Below are 16,061 nucleotides of genomic sequence, written 5' to 3'. Positions count from 1 at the left end.
GCAGCTGCTCTGGGGCATCCAGCCCTGAGCTCCATGTGCTGCACGCACTTGCTGGCTGCTGGCCAGGAAGTGCCTCGGGCCCGGGCCCGGCTGCCAGGTGGAGGGGCAGGGAGGGCCCACCCGCACCTCCGCACCTCCTCCCCCCCTCCCCCCCTCCCCTCCCTCCTCCGGACCCACCTTGCACCTGTGGTCACTGCCTCCAGTCTCGGCTGCACTGCTGGCCCACAGCTGCCAGGCACCGCCCGCCCGCCTGCCCGCCAACCAGCAGCTCCTCCTGACCCGCCACCGGACCTTCTGGGCTGGACCAGCCCCCAGCGGCAGCGGTGGAAGCCGCACCCACAGCCGCTGCCCCCTGGGTGCCCTCCAGGATCTGCGAGCTCGCCGCCTGGGGCCCCACAGGCTGCGACCTCCAACTGCCCTGAGGAGGGGGAGCCTGGGTGGCGAGGGCGGGGCTGCTGGTGGCTTAGCCTGCCTGACTGGTCGGGCTTCCTGGGCCCCTCTGAGCCTGGGGCCCTAGGCTTCTTGCCCAGATTCCAGGATGTTTCCAGGTGTTTGTCTCAAGTTGGACTTGAATCTGGGGTCTCCCCCTGCCCGACTGGAGAGAGGTGGAGTCTAGCTGTGCCTCCCTGAAACCCCGCAACGTCCACGTCCCCTCCAGCTGGTGCCTCTGGGGATTCTGTCCTACTTTACACTTTCCCGTCTCTTCTGTGTGTTCTACTGTGGGCACGAGTGCTTGTACAATAAAAAGCATCCAATTAATAAAGCCTTAAATAAATATTCCAAGGCCTCCCAAGGCAGTCAGGCTAACGGATAGCCCGGAGCCTGGTTAGGGCTCTCTCTGCTTCAGAATCACAGAACCATCGCGGCTGAGGGCGGCAAGCTCTTCGTGGGCACTTGAGTGTGCTACCCTCACAGTCCCCAGTGGACCGGCAGAGGAGGCGGCTCATCCTTCTGCAGCATGACCATGGATGTAGGATTCGGGCGGGCCTTCAGTGATTGGCCCCAGGCTGGAGCACAGGGAGGGTAGGGCTCTCTGCTTCCTCTTTCCCAGGGCTCCGTGGCTCCTAATCCAGTATTGCTGGGGAAACCCCAACTCATTCCTTTCAAGAGTATTAACCGAGCAACTAGGGGGTGATGAATAAACCTGGCAGAGGGCAGGTCCCTGGGCATCTGACCCCTGCTGTTATGCACTTGGGAGAGCCTTGTGCTTGGTTTAGAGCTCTGCTGACACTGTCTTGAGACCCTTCAGAGTGTTTGAACAAGGGGTCCTGTGTTTTTGCTCTGCACAGGGCCTTGCAAGTTGCACAGCAGGTATAGCTGGGCAAACCTAGGCCAGCCCTGGAGCTCTCAGCCCTGCAGGAAGAAGTCAGCCAGGGCACTGATGATGGCAGTGCTACGTGGGAGACACGGGAACAGAGGCAGTATAGTGTGCGGTACAGGGCAGGAGCCTGGCCAGAATTTGGCCCACCTAGCCACCAGCTGGGAGAGTGGCCTTGGCTTTGCACTGAAGCCTGTAGCCCCAAACAGCTACTGCAAACCTCTCCACCCTGGCAGGCCACTGTTAGGTCTTGACAATACCAGGAAATGCGGTCTTCGGGGCCCTAGGCCCTCCCCATGTCCTCACCCACACCCAACCCTTCCCCAGGCGCCCATGGGCCTCTGGTTCCCTCTGCCTGCCCAGACCCAGGCGACTTCAGAAGCAGAGTGGACGCCCCACACTGAAAAGCCAGTGGTAGACACAACTTCCTGGGCTCTTCCTCCAAGGGCACTTGGGTGGTATCAAGACTATTTTTGTATCCTCCCAGCCTAAATGCCTGACTTGCACTGGGCATCCAATCCCTGATGGCTGAGGATGAAGGCGAATGCACTTGACACAAGCAATTCCAAGTTCCCTGGCCCAAGATCACTTCGGCAGCGGGGCGGAGGGGTGGGCGTAGGAGCGAGGGGGTTGCTATCCTGTCTCATTCTCATCTTTGTTTCGAAGGGGCGCTGGGGCCCTCAACCTGATGGTTTAGGAGTGAGAGGGGCCTGGAGGAGGGTGATGACTGCTATTAAGGAGGCTGGCAGGGTGGGGAAGGAGATGCTGTGGGCACTAAAGGAAGACAGACAACACAGGGGGCTCGAGGATGTTGGCAGATCGGGGTTGTGACTCTGAAGAAGACAGAGGGGAGGGAGCGGGCAGGGGTCAAAGGCCGAGTGGTTCAAGAAGAGGCAGGAGGGCCTGGAGAGCACAGTTGGGGTGGGTGGCCCTGTGGTCTCCACCTGGGCCCTCGGGGTCTCAGAAAGACCGAGATGGGGAGAGTGGGTGGCGTAGGTGGAGTTCCAGGAGAACAGGCCCTGTTTTCTCTGTGACACAGAACAGAAGGTGATGGCTGCAGTGGCAGGGGCGGAGGCGGGGGGGGGGGGCGCGGGGGGGTGTTGCTGTGGGGTGGTGGCCTTCAGACCCCTGCTGTGAGTCGTTATCCCCTGGGTGGGGGGAAGGAGCAGTGGATTTGCAGGGCACAGGGACACTGCCAGAGGGGTGTGCTGTCCTCTCTGAGTCCCCTCCAAGCCTTGCACCCTTCCTCCCGCATCTCTGTGTTTTCTGGCTCACCTGCTGCTCTCAATGGGAGGCCAGCAACTCGAGCCTGGTCCCCCAGCCCCACCCAGGGAACAGTGGAAACTGTCCCTGCTCCAGTACAGGAATTCCCCTGCTGTCCCTCCTTCCTTATTACCAGTGGCTACAGCACAGAGTTTCCAACAGGTGGAAGCCAAGATAACAAACAGACCTTTCAGTACTGCCCTTGGCCTCTGCCCGCCCCCCAGAGCCTCACCAGCAGAAGCCAAATCAAACATCCGCCGAGGGTGGAGGGTTAGAGGCTGGGAGCTTGGCCAGAGCAGCAGACTCCAGGGGAGACAGCCCGGCATCCACGTCTTGCAACTTTCTCCTCCTTGGACTCGCTGGGCCTGGGTGGGAAAGAGACATTTCTGTAAGAGCACAGGGGCCCATTCAGGCAACATGCTCACAGCTGGCCTTGAAAAATAAGGCTGGCATTAGGAAAATAAGGGCTCCTGAGGATGTAGATGAAAGCTACGGGGGCTTCCTCTATAGGATTCACAAACCTGGACTCCCTGGGAGCAGGACAAGTAAGATTGGACTTACTTGTGAGCTGTGCCTTTGTACTCTCTCTCCTGCAGCAAGAACAGACTTTATCAATCTGATGTGTCGTGGTTACAGACCGGAAGAGAGCTAACAGCTGTAGAGACAGTCCCATGATCGGAGAGGACGTGACTACGGTCCAGGGGACTTGACCAAAGACGTAGGGATGGGACTCCTCCTGCCTCCACTGCGGGACTGAGTTCCATCCCCAGCCCCGGAAAGCGGCCTCCGAGACCAAGAGTCTGTGGTGCCTCCTTGTGTGGGATGCTATTCTTCTATCAGGAATTTCTCCCAAGTTTACAGAGTGGGAAGGAAAATGCACCATATAAGGAGGTGTGTCCCCTGAAGGACAGTAGGGGCTGTATCATTACTTCTGCTAAAAATCCTTTAAGATTCTACAATGACTAATATATTGCCCCCCCCCCAAAATGTAGCAAAATAGAGATAGAATTAGCTCTTCTGGGAATGATGAAATGAATGTTTTATTATCTCCTATTTTACTATTTATAGAATCTCTGGGAAAGGGACATACAGATCTTTTGTCCTACTAATTTCGCTTTCTCATGCATGGTTACACATACACAAAACCCAGCCCCAGTGCCTGGCTATTAATGTAATAAAGTAGGAAATAAGAAACTGTAAGCCATCGGCTTGCAGGTCTAGAGTCTGGAGGAGGCAACTAGGTCCTCAGAGCAGTGAGAACGAAGAGGAGCTGCTGCCAGTTACGCTGCAGAACGGCTCCGGATTGTTTCAGTCCTTCACCATCCCACGTTTGTCAGGACATCGCCATTTGGGGAAGATGTTTTCTTTTGGTGCCAGAAAAAAAAAAAAGTTTGATTTTTCTAAGCTAGTGCTCTCAACCAAGAATAGCTTTTGACATCAAAAATTACACCCATTGACAATTTGGAATTTGAGAAGATAAATATTACATGACCTATTTTAAAATATGCAGCCATTTTTTGACCCATTAGAAAAGAAAAAGTAAAATGACAACCGATTAACATTATTTCGAGACAAAAAATACAGAGGCTATAAAATACCTCACTAGATAGTATAAAAATCAGAATATGGGGAGTTCCCATTGTGGCGCAGCAGAAATGAATCCGACCTGGAACCCTGAGGATTCGATCCCTGGCCTTGCTCAGGGGGTTAAGTATCCAGGGTTCCCATGAGCTGTGGTGTAAGTCCCAGACATGGCTCGGATCCAGCATTGCTATGGCTGTGGTGTAGGCTTGCAGCTGTAGCTCCAATTAGACCCCCAGCCTGGGAACTTCCATATGCTACGGGTGCAGCCCTCAAAAGCAAAGCAAAAAAAAAAAAATCAGAATTTGGAAGTTCCCTGGTGGCCCAGTGGGTTAAAGACCCAGTGTTGTCACAGCAGCAGCTCAGATCACTGATGTAACACAGGTTTGAACCCTGGCCCACTAACTTCCACATGCTACAAGTGCAGCCAAAAAAAAAAAAAAAAAAGGTCAGAATTATAATAGGATTCTACTACTGATTTAAGAAGTTGAAAGTCCTCCTAATGGAACCTAGCTAGTGCCTTGTGCGGCGCCTAGGCACGCAAACCTTTCTGTGTCCTCCATTGCTTGTTTATAGGGACTAAACTTCAGCCTCCATGACCTTCCCCGAGTTCCAAAGGGCAGGTTCAAACAGTTGCTCATCAGGGAAGGGAGAGGATGCAGAGACCAGAGAGGAGCAGTCCAGAAACTTTTTTTTTTTTTTTGTCTTTTTGTCTTTTCAGGGCCGCACCCGCGGCATATGTAGGTTCCCAGGCTAGGGGTCGAATCAGAGCTACAGCTGCAGGCCTACACCACAGCCACAGCAACGCAGGATCCGAGACTCGTCTGTGACCTACACCACAGCTCACGGCAACGCCAGATCCTTAACCCACTGAGCGAGGCCAGGGATCGAACCCACAACCTCATGGTTCCTAGTTGGATTCGTTTCCACTGTGCCAAGACGGGAACTCCAGGAAACAATATTATAGCTTTGGGGGCAGGGTCTTGGTCCCTCCTCAAGGACTATTTAGGGGAGTCAAAGGAGCTGCCTCTGCTTAGATGGAACACACACACATAACCTCATGTGACGCTGACCCACAAATGACATCACGGCCATGGAAAGGGTGAAATCAATTAGTCTCTTTAGGTCCACTGTGTATTGTCTTAGCTGAATCCTGTTAGAAATGTAACATTTTCAAAATGGAGAAAACTGTGGCAATCACCGTCTTCTGCTAGGTTTTTCCGCTGAGGAGATGGCAAAAGGTAAGAGCGGGTAAGTAGCAGAGTCCAGATCAGAAAGCTTGCAGCCCAGAGCTCCCACCCTCTCTGTGGATCATGTGTCCAGGCGCAGGAAAAATACAATAAAAGCCTCCTGCTCTGAAGGTCATTCCCAAAGTAGGAACGTGAGGAGTTGGGTAAACCATTTCCCCAAAAAGCAACTCTAAAGTTTGGTCAAAACTGTCAAAAAACAACCATTACAGCACTCTGGAAATTGATCGAAGACAGGCCACAAACTGAGAAACGTCTGTTCCCCCAACAACAGAATTTGTGTTCTTGCCTAGAGCTGATCCCAACCCTGCAGCTCTGCTGTTTGATGGTTCAACCAGGGCAGGTTGTAAAAACTAGCAGCGCTTTGCCACTGACAGAGTGGTCTGTCTTTATTTGGAGAGGCATCAGCTTACATGGTGATCTCAGAGGCAAGTGGACAGGGAGGGCCGGCAGCTCTGCTAGCTTGACATTGGCGAGCAATGGACCGGTGAGCACTCGGTCACTTGACAGATCGAGGGAGGTGAGGCAGGCGGGGGGCATCAATGAGCTCTGCATACATCATGGGTACCCCAAGGGTGGGTGCAACCAATGAAAATACAGAGTCGCCATGCCACCCATACAGCCCTGGCCTCTGTCCACACGTCCAGTGGAATACAAGGGCCTGATGGGAAATAGAAGCCCTCACAGACTTGCGGGGAAAGCAGTACATTTGAGTGTGCTGCCCAGCTCACCAGGGATCTATCAGCAGAGAGAGGAGGTCTTATGGGCTCACGGTATTTGAGCCCAACCTGTGACCAATCCTTGGCTGAACACTGATGCAGGGATGACTATAGAAAGCTAGGTTTTAGGATAAAACACAAGAGGAGTTCCCTGGTGGCTCAGAGGATAGAGGATCTGGCATTGTCACTGCTGTGGCACAGGTTTGATCCCTGGCCTGGGAACCTCCACACACCACAGGTGTGGCCAAAGAAATAAATAAATAAAATTCCAGAAAAACAAAACAGCAGAGGCCCTCATGGATGCACATTGCAGAGGAGGCAAATTTAGTCCAGGCAAGTTATTAAACAAACGCACACACCAAAAAACAACACGGCTCAGGAGGAAATTAGAAGACATAGTCACTAAATATACTCTTCAGAATATCCAGCTTTCAACAAAGAAGTTACAAGACACGCAAAGCAAGAAGAAAGTGTGACCATATTTAGGAAAAAAAAAAAAAGAGTAGTTAGTAGAAATTGTTTCTGTGTGTCCTTAAAATGTTGGGTTTATCAGACTAAATCTTTACCACAGCAATGGGAAATATGCTTAAGTAATTAAAAGAAATTCTATTCAAAAGTTTAAGGAAAGTATAACGACAATGATTCAACGAATTTTAAAAATCTCAATAAAAAGATAGAAATTACACAAATGAGTCAATTCTGAAACAATGGAGGCCACAAAGCAATGCAATGACATATTCATAGTGCTAAAATATCTATTGACCAAGAATTCTGTATCTAAAAAAATAAAAATAAAAAAAGAATTCTGTATCCAGCAAAATCATCCTTCACAAATGAGAGCAAAGTAAACACATTTCAGATAACCAAAGACCAAGATAATGTTTTACGAGTAGACACACCTTATAAGAAATGCTACAGGAAGTCCTTTCAGTTGAAAGAAAGAAACACCAAATGATACTCAAAACCACAATAAGAAATGAAGAGAGTCATTTCAGAAATGATAAATGTATGAGTAAACACCAAAAAAAACCCTAAACATATATTTCTCATTTCTTTTCCTAACTTCTTTAAAAGAAGGCGTATAAAGCAAAAGTTATAACACTGCATTATTGGGCAGAAATAGATATTATAGTAATGGAGCAAGGAAGGGGAGAGGAAAGGAAAATATATTAGAACAATGGGCAATGAGCTCCTGCTGTGCAGCACAGGGAACTATATCTAGTCATCTGTGATGGAACACAGTGGAGGATAATGTGAGAAGAGGAAAATATACATATATATATATTATATATATGACTGGGTCACTTTGCTGTACAGCAGAAATTGACAGAACAGTGTAAATCAACTATAATAAAAATCTTAAAAAAGAAAACATATTAGCACAAAGTTTCTAGAATTATTTTGGTGTCATTCTGAATTAGACTACGGTAAGTTGAGATGCATATTGTAATACTCACAGCAACCACTAAGTCAGTGCTACAAATATAGCAAAAAAAAATCAACAGAGGAATTAAAATGATACCCTTAAAGATATTTATTTAACACAAAAGAGAGAAGGAAGGGAGGAGGAGAGGAATTTAAAAAGACATGAGAGGAGTTCCCGTCATGGCGCAGTGGTTAACAAATCCGACTAGGAACCACGAGGTTGCGGGTTCGGTCCCTGGCCTTGCTCAGTGGGTTAAGGATCCAGCACAGTGAGCTGTGGCGTAGGTTGCAGAGGCGGCTCGGATCCCGTGTTGCTGTGGCTCTGGTGTAGACCGGTGGCTACAGCTCTGATTCGACCCCTAGCCTGGAAAACTCCATATGCCGCGGGAGCGGCCCAAGAAATGGCAAAAAAAAAAAAAAAAAAGACATGAGAAAAATAGGAAAAAAAATACCAAAATAGCAGATGTAAATCCAATCATATTAGTAATTATGCTATATACAGATGGACTACTGTGATATTATGATTTCTGATAAGAAATCTATATTTGGTCTTTGTCCAGTTTCTGACTCACAGCTCCCCAAACCCTTGGAATTTCCTAAGGGATAACAGCATTAGAGGCCTCTTTTGTTATACCATTTAGTCTCAGCATTAGAGGCCTCTTTTGTTATACCATTTAGTCTGGAACAGTTTTAGAACTATAAAGATAAAATGAATGTCTTGTTATTTATAAGCCCCTTTCGACCGCAACTGAGCTTATGTCAATGAGAGGATTTTTGGAAATCCCCTAAAGATGGGGGGGGCTGGTTGCCGGGGGAACCAACTATGAATTGAGAGCTGCAACTTTCAGTCCCACCTCTTGATAGCTGGGGAAGGGAGAAGGGCTGCACGTTGGGTCAGTTGCAATAGCCCATGACAATAGTAACAGTAATTACATTGTAATAGTCAATTAATTAAAATCTGTCATGCCTATATAATAGGGCCTCCATAAAAACCCAAAAGGATGGGTTTGGAGACCTTCCAGGTTGGTGAGCCAGAACACTTCCAAGTGCCACCATGCTTGGCCCCAAACTCTACCGGGACAGAAGCTCCTTTGCTGGTGAGCTGGTCCTGTGTATCTTTATCTGGCTGTTGATTTCTCTCTTTTGATATCCTTGGTTTTCTTGAGCTCTCTAAGCCACTCTAGCAATTTAATCAAACCAGAGCAGGGGGTCATGGGGACCTCTAATTTACAGCTGATGGGTCAGAAGCACAGGTCACAACCTGGATTTGCAATTGGTGTCCGAGTTAGGGGGTCATCTTGTGGAACTGAGCCCTCAGCCTGTGGAGTTGGATGCTATTTCTAGGTCAATGGTGTCAGAATTGAGTTGAATTGTAGGACACCCAGCTGGCGTCAGAGAATTGGTTGGTGGTGTGAGGGACAAAATCCCACACATGGAACTGGGTACGGAATAGTCACTAAACATACTCTACATAAAAGGTACAGACCCTCAGGCTGAATGAAAAAGAGCAAGACCCCATGATATGCTGTCAACAAGAAAAGAGGCTTGGAGTTAAAGACGCAATGAGATGCAAAGTAAAAGAATGGAGGGATTCCAGCTTCAGCTGTGACATGCAAAGAGCTTAGAATTCATCACTCCTATCCTTCCACGGTAAAAGCTGAATAAACTGAAAAGAGATGACTTTCTTAGACCCATCAGGACATGGATGTTGCAGGCGAAGCACCACCCTGGGGAGAGAGGTGAGTGAGAAGGATCACAGCTTCCACCAGCCGACCTGGAGAAGAACCCGCTGTAGCCAGAAAAGGGTAGGAACACTGAAATGATCATTCTGAGTTGCTGGAGGCTGCGTGTGGATCTGCTGGAGAGGGAGACTCTCCAGCAGTTTTAGGGAGCCCCCCCCCCCCGCCACTGCCCACTTCTATGAGCTCTATTTTCAGAACCCTCTAGATTCTCCAGGTAAGGAGCTGACAGCAGTTCCCTCATGTTTCAGGCAGGAGCTGGGGGGAGTAACCATAGTTATATTTGCCCAGAGCGTTTGCCAAGGTAAAATGCCACTCTCCAAGGGACCGCCTTTCCCGGAGTCTGATCCTCTTGGGGGAGGGGACTCAGGTAACACCAGTTCCCTATAGCCTTCCTGCCTCACCTGAAGGTATCCACACTACTGTACCTAAAATAGGTAACCAACAAGGGCCTACTGGAGAGCACAGGGAACTATAGTCAATATCTTATAACAACCTATAATGGAAAACAATCTGAAACGGAATAGATTTACAAATACGAGGAGTTCCTGTCATGGCGTAGAGGAAATGAATCTGACTAGGAACCATGAGGTTGCGGGTTCGAGCCCTGGCCTTGCTCAGTGGGTTAAGGGTCTGGCATTGCAGTGAGCTGTGGTGTAGGTCACAGACGAGTCTCGGATCCTGCGTTGCTGTGGCTGTGGTGTAGGCCTGCAGCTGTAGCTCCGATTGGACCCCTAGCCTGGGAACCTCCATATGCCGTGGGTGCAGCCCTAAAAAGACAAAAAAGACATAAAAAAAATAAATTTACAAATATGTATAACTGAATCACTTTGCTGTACACCTAAAATTAACACAGCCTTGTAAATCAACTATACCACAAGTAAACAAACAAATAAAGGGGAAAAAAAGAAAAAGAAAGAAAAAGGAAAAGCTCTGAAGGGCACAGCTCAGAGACTCAGACGCATGAAAAGACGGAGATTTAGTCCTAAGATTATATAGACCGCTTCCTGTCCTCAACGCCTGACCACCACATCCTCAGAGTCAGGATAATAATTGTAGATTTCAACCAAAACAGCTGAAAAACACAAGGATGCTACAGCTACAGTAAACATTAAACACAAAATGCTGGAGAGGGTGTGGAGCAAAGGGAACCCTCCTACATTGTTGGTGGGAATGCAAGCTGGTGCAACCACTATGGAGAACGGTATGGAAGTTCCTTAAAAAACTAAATATTGAGGTGTTCCTGTTGCAGCATAGTGGGTTGGAATCCAACTGCAGTGCCTAAGGTCACCACAGAGGTACGGGTTCAATCCCCAGCCCAGAACAGTGGGTTAAAAGGGTCTGACTTTACTACAGCTGCAGTGTAGTTGGCAGCTGAGGCTCAGATTCGATCCCTGGCCCCCCGGGAACTTCCATATGCTGTGGGTGTGCCCATAAAAATTAAAAAAAAAAACAAATATAGAATTACCATATGACCCAGCAATCCCACTCCTGGGTATCTACCCAGGGAAAACCATAATTTGAAAAGATACATGCATCCCAATGTTCATCACAGCACTATTTACAATAGCCAAGACATACAAACAACCTAAATGTCCGTGGACAGAGAATGGATAAAGAAGATGTGGAATATTACAATGGAATATTACTCAGCTATAAAAAAGAATGGGATAATGCCATTTGTAGCACTATGAATGGACCTAGAGATTATCATACTAAATGAAGTAAGTCAGACAGAAAGACAAATATCATATATCATTTACAAGTGGAATCTAGTAAAAATGATGCAAAAGGACTTATTTATAAAGCAGAAATAAACTCACAGATTTTGAAATCAAACTTATGGTTACCAAAAGGAATCATGGGGAGGGGGGTAAATTGGAAGATGGGATTAACACATACACACTACTAAATATAAAACAGAAAACTAACAAGAACCTACTGTATAGCACAGGGAGGTCTACTCAATGTTCCATAAAATCCTCCATGGGAAAAGAGAATGGATGTATATACACATGCATATCTGATTCACTTTGCTGTACACCCAAAACTAATACAACACTGTAAATCAACTATACCCCAATAATTTTTTTTAAATTAACACAGCCCAGCTTTTAGCCAGATTAACATAAAACCTCACACTTAAAGTCTTCTTTGCCTCAGTCCCTACAACTACACGATGTCTAAAAGGCAGGGCAAAAACAGTCTGAAAAGACAAAACAAGTATCAGAACTAGACTCAGATTTGTCACATATTTTGGAATTATGAGATAAGAAGCTAATAATAAGTTATTAATATGTTAAAGGCTTTAATGAAAAAGTAGACAACATGCAAGAACAAATAAAGATGAGGAGAGAGAGGAATTCTAAGAAAGAATCAGAAGAAATGCCAGAAATCAAATATCCCGCAATGTGAAGGAAGAATTCCATTGATGGGCTCCTCATAGACTGGACACAGCTGAAGAAAGAATCAATGAGATTGAAAAGATGTTAACAGAAAATTTCTAAGCTGAAATGCAAGGAGGAAAAAAATGAAAAGACAAACAAACAACAATGACAACAAAAAAGCAGCATATCCAAGAACTGTGGGATGATTACAAATTGTTCAGCATGTGTGTATTGGGAATATTAGAAGGAAAAGAAAGAGGGAAAGAAGAAAGCTGAGTAATAACGGCTGAGAATTTTCCAAAATTAATGACAGAAAACAAACTGTAGGAACTCAGAGAACACCAAGCAGGATAAATTCTAGGCTTCTATATTCCAGCTGAAAAACAAAACAAAACAAAAAAATCAAAGGCAAAGGCATTTTTACTCATAGGGGAACACGGATAAATACTCCATTGGGCTTCTCATCAGAAACCTTGCAAGTCAGAGGGTGGAGGGAACATTTTAAATGTTGAAAGAAAACAACCACAAACCTAAAATTCTATACCCAGCAAAAATTTCCTTCAAAAGTGGAAGGATTAAAAAAGAGAATAGAAATCATACAAAGTATGATCTTACCACAACAAAATTAAGCTAGAAGTCAATAACAGAAAGATGGCTGGAAATTCCAAAATATTTGGAAATTGAACCACACATTTCTAAACAACACATGGAGCAAGAAGTCAAGTTGGTCTACCCACCTCTCCAGCCATTACCTACTTTCCTGTCTCAAGACAAATCTTAATATATTTTGGGCTAAATGAAAATGAAGTACTATTTATCAAAATTTGTTGAATTCAGTGAAAGCAGTGCTTGGAGGGAAATGATAGGATTGAAGGCATCTATCAGAAAAGAAGAGAAATCTAAAATCAATAGCCTAAGTTTCCATCTTAGGAAACTAGAAAAAGAAGAGTAAGTTAAATCCAAGGAAAGATCTTAATAAATGAAGATGAAATGTTCATGGACTGAAAAACTCAATACCGTTAAGACATCATTTCTCCCTAAGTTGATTCTTTGGTAGAAATGACAAGTCGATCCCAAAACGTACATGGAAAATGCAAAAGGCTAGGGTAGCCAAGATGATTTTGTAAAAGAGGGAAAATTTGAGGAGATTTACACTGCATGATTAGATAATTTACTAGAAAGCATCAGTGATCAAGGCAATGTGGCATTGACATCCAGACGGGTTTATAGATTATTGGAACAGAACTGAAAGTCTAGCAATAAAACTTTACATGTATGATTAATTGATTTTCTTCCTTTTTCTTTTTTTTTTTGTCTTTTTGCTATTTCTTTGGGCCGCTCCCGCGGCATATGGAGGTTCCCAGGTTAGGGGTCCAATCGGAGCTGTAGCCGCCAGCCTACGCCAGAGCCACAGCAACGCGGGATCCGAGCCACGTCTGCGACCTACACTACAGCTCACGGCAACGCCGGATCGTTAACCCACTGAGTAAGTGGGACCGAACCCGCAACCTCATGGTTCCTAGTCGGATTCGTTAACCACTGCACCACGACGGGAACTCCGATTTTCTTCCTTTTTCTTTTCTTTTTTTTTTTTTTTCCTTTTGTCTTTTTAGGGCTGCACCTGTGGTATACGGCAGTTTCCAGGCTAGGGGTTGAATTGGAGCTGCAGCCTCTGGTCTACACCACAGCCACAACAATGAGGGAACCGAGCCATGTCTGTGATCTATACCACAGCTCACGGCAATGCCAGATCCTTAATCCACTGAGCAAGGCTAGGGATTGAACAGAATCCTCATGGGTACTTACTGGGTTCGTTGCCACTGAGACATGATGGGAACTCCTGATTTTTCACTGAAGTAACAGGACCATTCAATGGGATCATCTTTGCAGCAATAAAGGCTGGGCTAGGGGAGAGTCATAACCCAGATCCTGCTCTCACATCACACATAAAAATAACTCAAAGTGGTCATAGTCCTAAGTGTAAGAGTGGAAACTGTAAGACTTTCAGAAGAAAACCTAGGAGAGTAATCTTTGAGAAACCTTGTGAAAATCTTCATGGTTCCAAAACAGGAGGCATTAGAAACACGGATACATTGCACTTTATTAAAATGAAAAACCTTTGTGCTTCAAGAAACAACCTTAACAAATGGAAAAATCCAGCCACAGACTGGGATAAAATATTTTCAAAGCCTGTCTTTGATAAAGGACCTGTGTCAGAATATAAAAAAGAACTTCCACAACTCAATAAGAAGAAGACAAACAACCTGATTAAAATATGGATAAAAGACCTGAATAAATGTTTCGCCAAGGAAGACAAATGAATAGCTAATAAGCCCATGAAAAGGGGCTTAGCGCCATGAGTGACTAGGAAATGCAGATTAAAATCAAAATGTGACACCACCTCACGCTCATTAGTGTGCTGTATTCAAAGGGACAGTATTGATGAAGCTCTGAAGACATGGGAACCCTCACACACCCAGGCAGGAGTGAAAATGGTACATCTACTTTGGAAAACTGGTTGGTTGTTTAAATTAAACAGACCAAATTAAATTACCCCAAATCCTGCAAATTTACTCTAAATCATCTATCCAAGAGAAATGAAGACCTGCCCACACAGAGACTTGTTAAGTGAATGTTCATGGCAGCATTATTCATAATAGCTCCAAACTGGAAATAATTCGAAGGTCTACCAGCGAGGAATGCATAAACCCACTGTGGTATAACCACACAACGGAATACTATTAGGTGATAAAAAGGAATGAAATCCTGGTGCATATGACAAACCATGCTTCAAGAAGCCAGATGCAAAGCCTGATATATTATATGATTCCACTTATATTAAATATCCAGAAAAGGCAAATTACAGCGATGAAAAGCATATCAGTGACTACCTGGGTCTGGGAGTGAGAGATGACTGCAAATGACCTTGACCACATTTTTAGGATGATAGCAAGATTTTAAAACTGGATGGTGGTGGCAGTTGCAGAACTCTAGAAATTTAATAAAAATAATTAAACTGCACACTCACGAGGGGTGAGTTTTAAGGTATGTAAACTCTACTTCGATACATCTATAAAAAGAAAGTCTGATGCTCAGTACTGATTTAGCAAGGGAGACATCAGATGTAACAAGCACAGAGTGACAGGTTCTTCACGCACGCAGATACCAACATCCTGCTGTGACATAAACTCCCTCTCCCTCCCCTTGATGGATCCTGACCGACTGCACGGTGGCCCCAGCCAAAGCCAGTCTTGGTTCAGGCCACGCCGTTCCTGCTGCCTTTTGTCCCTGTGGACTCTCAGATTTCACTGCCACGAGCTCTGGGACAGGGCACCAGGTTTCAGCCACTTCCTTGGTGCTCTTCATTATCCCAATATGGGGTGACTTCGGATATGTGATGGTCCACGCGGATTTATTATAAATCTTACTCTTTTTTTTCTTCTTTTTATGGCCGCACCTGTAACATGAAATTTCCCAGGCTAAGGGTCAAAGGGGAGCGGCAGTCGCTGGCCCAGGTCACAGCCAAAGCAACACCGGATCCGAGCCGCATCGGCAACCTACGCTATGGCTTGTGGCTACGCCAGATCCTTAACCCACTGAGCAAGGCCAGGGATCGAACGCACATCCTCATGGACACTGTGTCTGGTCCTCAAGCCACTGAGCTGCAATGAGAACTCTTATTATAACCCTAACAACAACAACAAAAAATTCTTATCTACAACATGGGCCTTTATACACAAAAAAGAACTTTAATGCAGTTTAATGCTTTATACTCGCAGACCCCAGGTGACTTTCTGCCCCATCAAGAATGCTTATCAAGGAGTTCCCACTATGGTGCAATGGGATTGGTGGTATCTCTGCAGCGTTGGGACATAAATTCAATTCGGGCAGCTACAGTCCCCAGCCCGGCACAGTGGGTTAAGGATCCACGTTGCCACAGCTGTGGCACAGGTGGCAACTACAGCTCAGATCTGATCCCTGGCCCAGGAATTCTGTATGCCTGGGGGCAGCCAAAAAAGAAAAAAAAAAAGAATACTTATCAAGCAACTATAATACTTGATGTTTGTCCCCAGGAATGTGTGTGTGTGTGTGTGTGTGTGTGTGTGTGCGTGCGCGCGTGTGTGTTCCAGAAACCCTAGGTGGAAGATGAAGGCTGCAGCTAGAGTCACGTGGTGTCTGACCACTGAGTTTGGCTTGAGGGGCACATCTGTGAAGGAGTGAAAGACTGATGAACTCATTTCCTCTGCCAACGGGGTTTGCTGCTTTTGGTTTTCTTCTCTCTCTCTCTCTCTCTTTTTTTTTTTTTTTTTTTTGAAAGGAGAGAATTTCATTGGGGCTGCAGCTGGCTTCCTCCAAAAAGGGATCACATGGGCACATTTCCT

The 16,061-nt window shown here is 46.1% G+C and overlaps 1 protein-coding gene across 6 annotated transcripts in view; it reads right to left on the bottom strand.

Annotated features, from left to right (window-relative positions):
• Positions 1-16,061, bottom strand: part of CRACR2A (calcium release activated channel regulator 2A) — a 165,652-nt gene that overhangs the window by 115,396 nt on the left and 34,195 nt on the right. For 3 of the 6 annotated variants that reach the window (XM_047787798.1, XM_047787805.1, XM_047787799.1), the window contains exon 1: positions 178-303. The gene's annotated coding sequence lies outside the window, so the exon portion shown is untranslated. Of the gene's footprint in view, positions 1-177; positions 306-2,813; positions 2,947-16,061 lie in introns of those variants that run through there. The other 3 variants (XM_047787800.1, XM_047787804.1, XM_047787803.1) reach the window with 3 other exon arrangements.

Source organism: Phacochoerus africanus, chromosome 7, assembly GCF_016906955.1.
Source record: "Phacochoerus africanus isolate WHEZ1 chromosome 7, ROS_Pafr_v1, whole genome shotgun sequence".
NCBI classification, from domain to species: Eukaryota; Metazoa; Chordata; class Mammalia; order Artiodactyla; family Suidae; genus Phacochoerus; species Phacochoerus africanus.
Note: the sequence above shows the minus strand (reverse complement) of the source record. Positions and strands in the feature narration are given on the sequence as shown.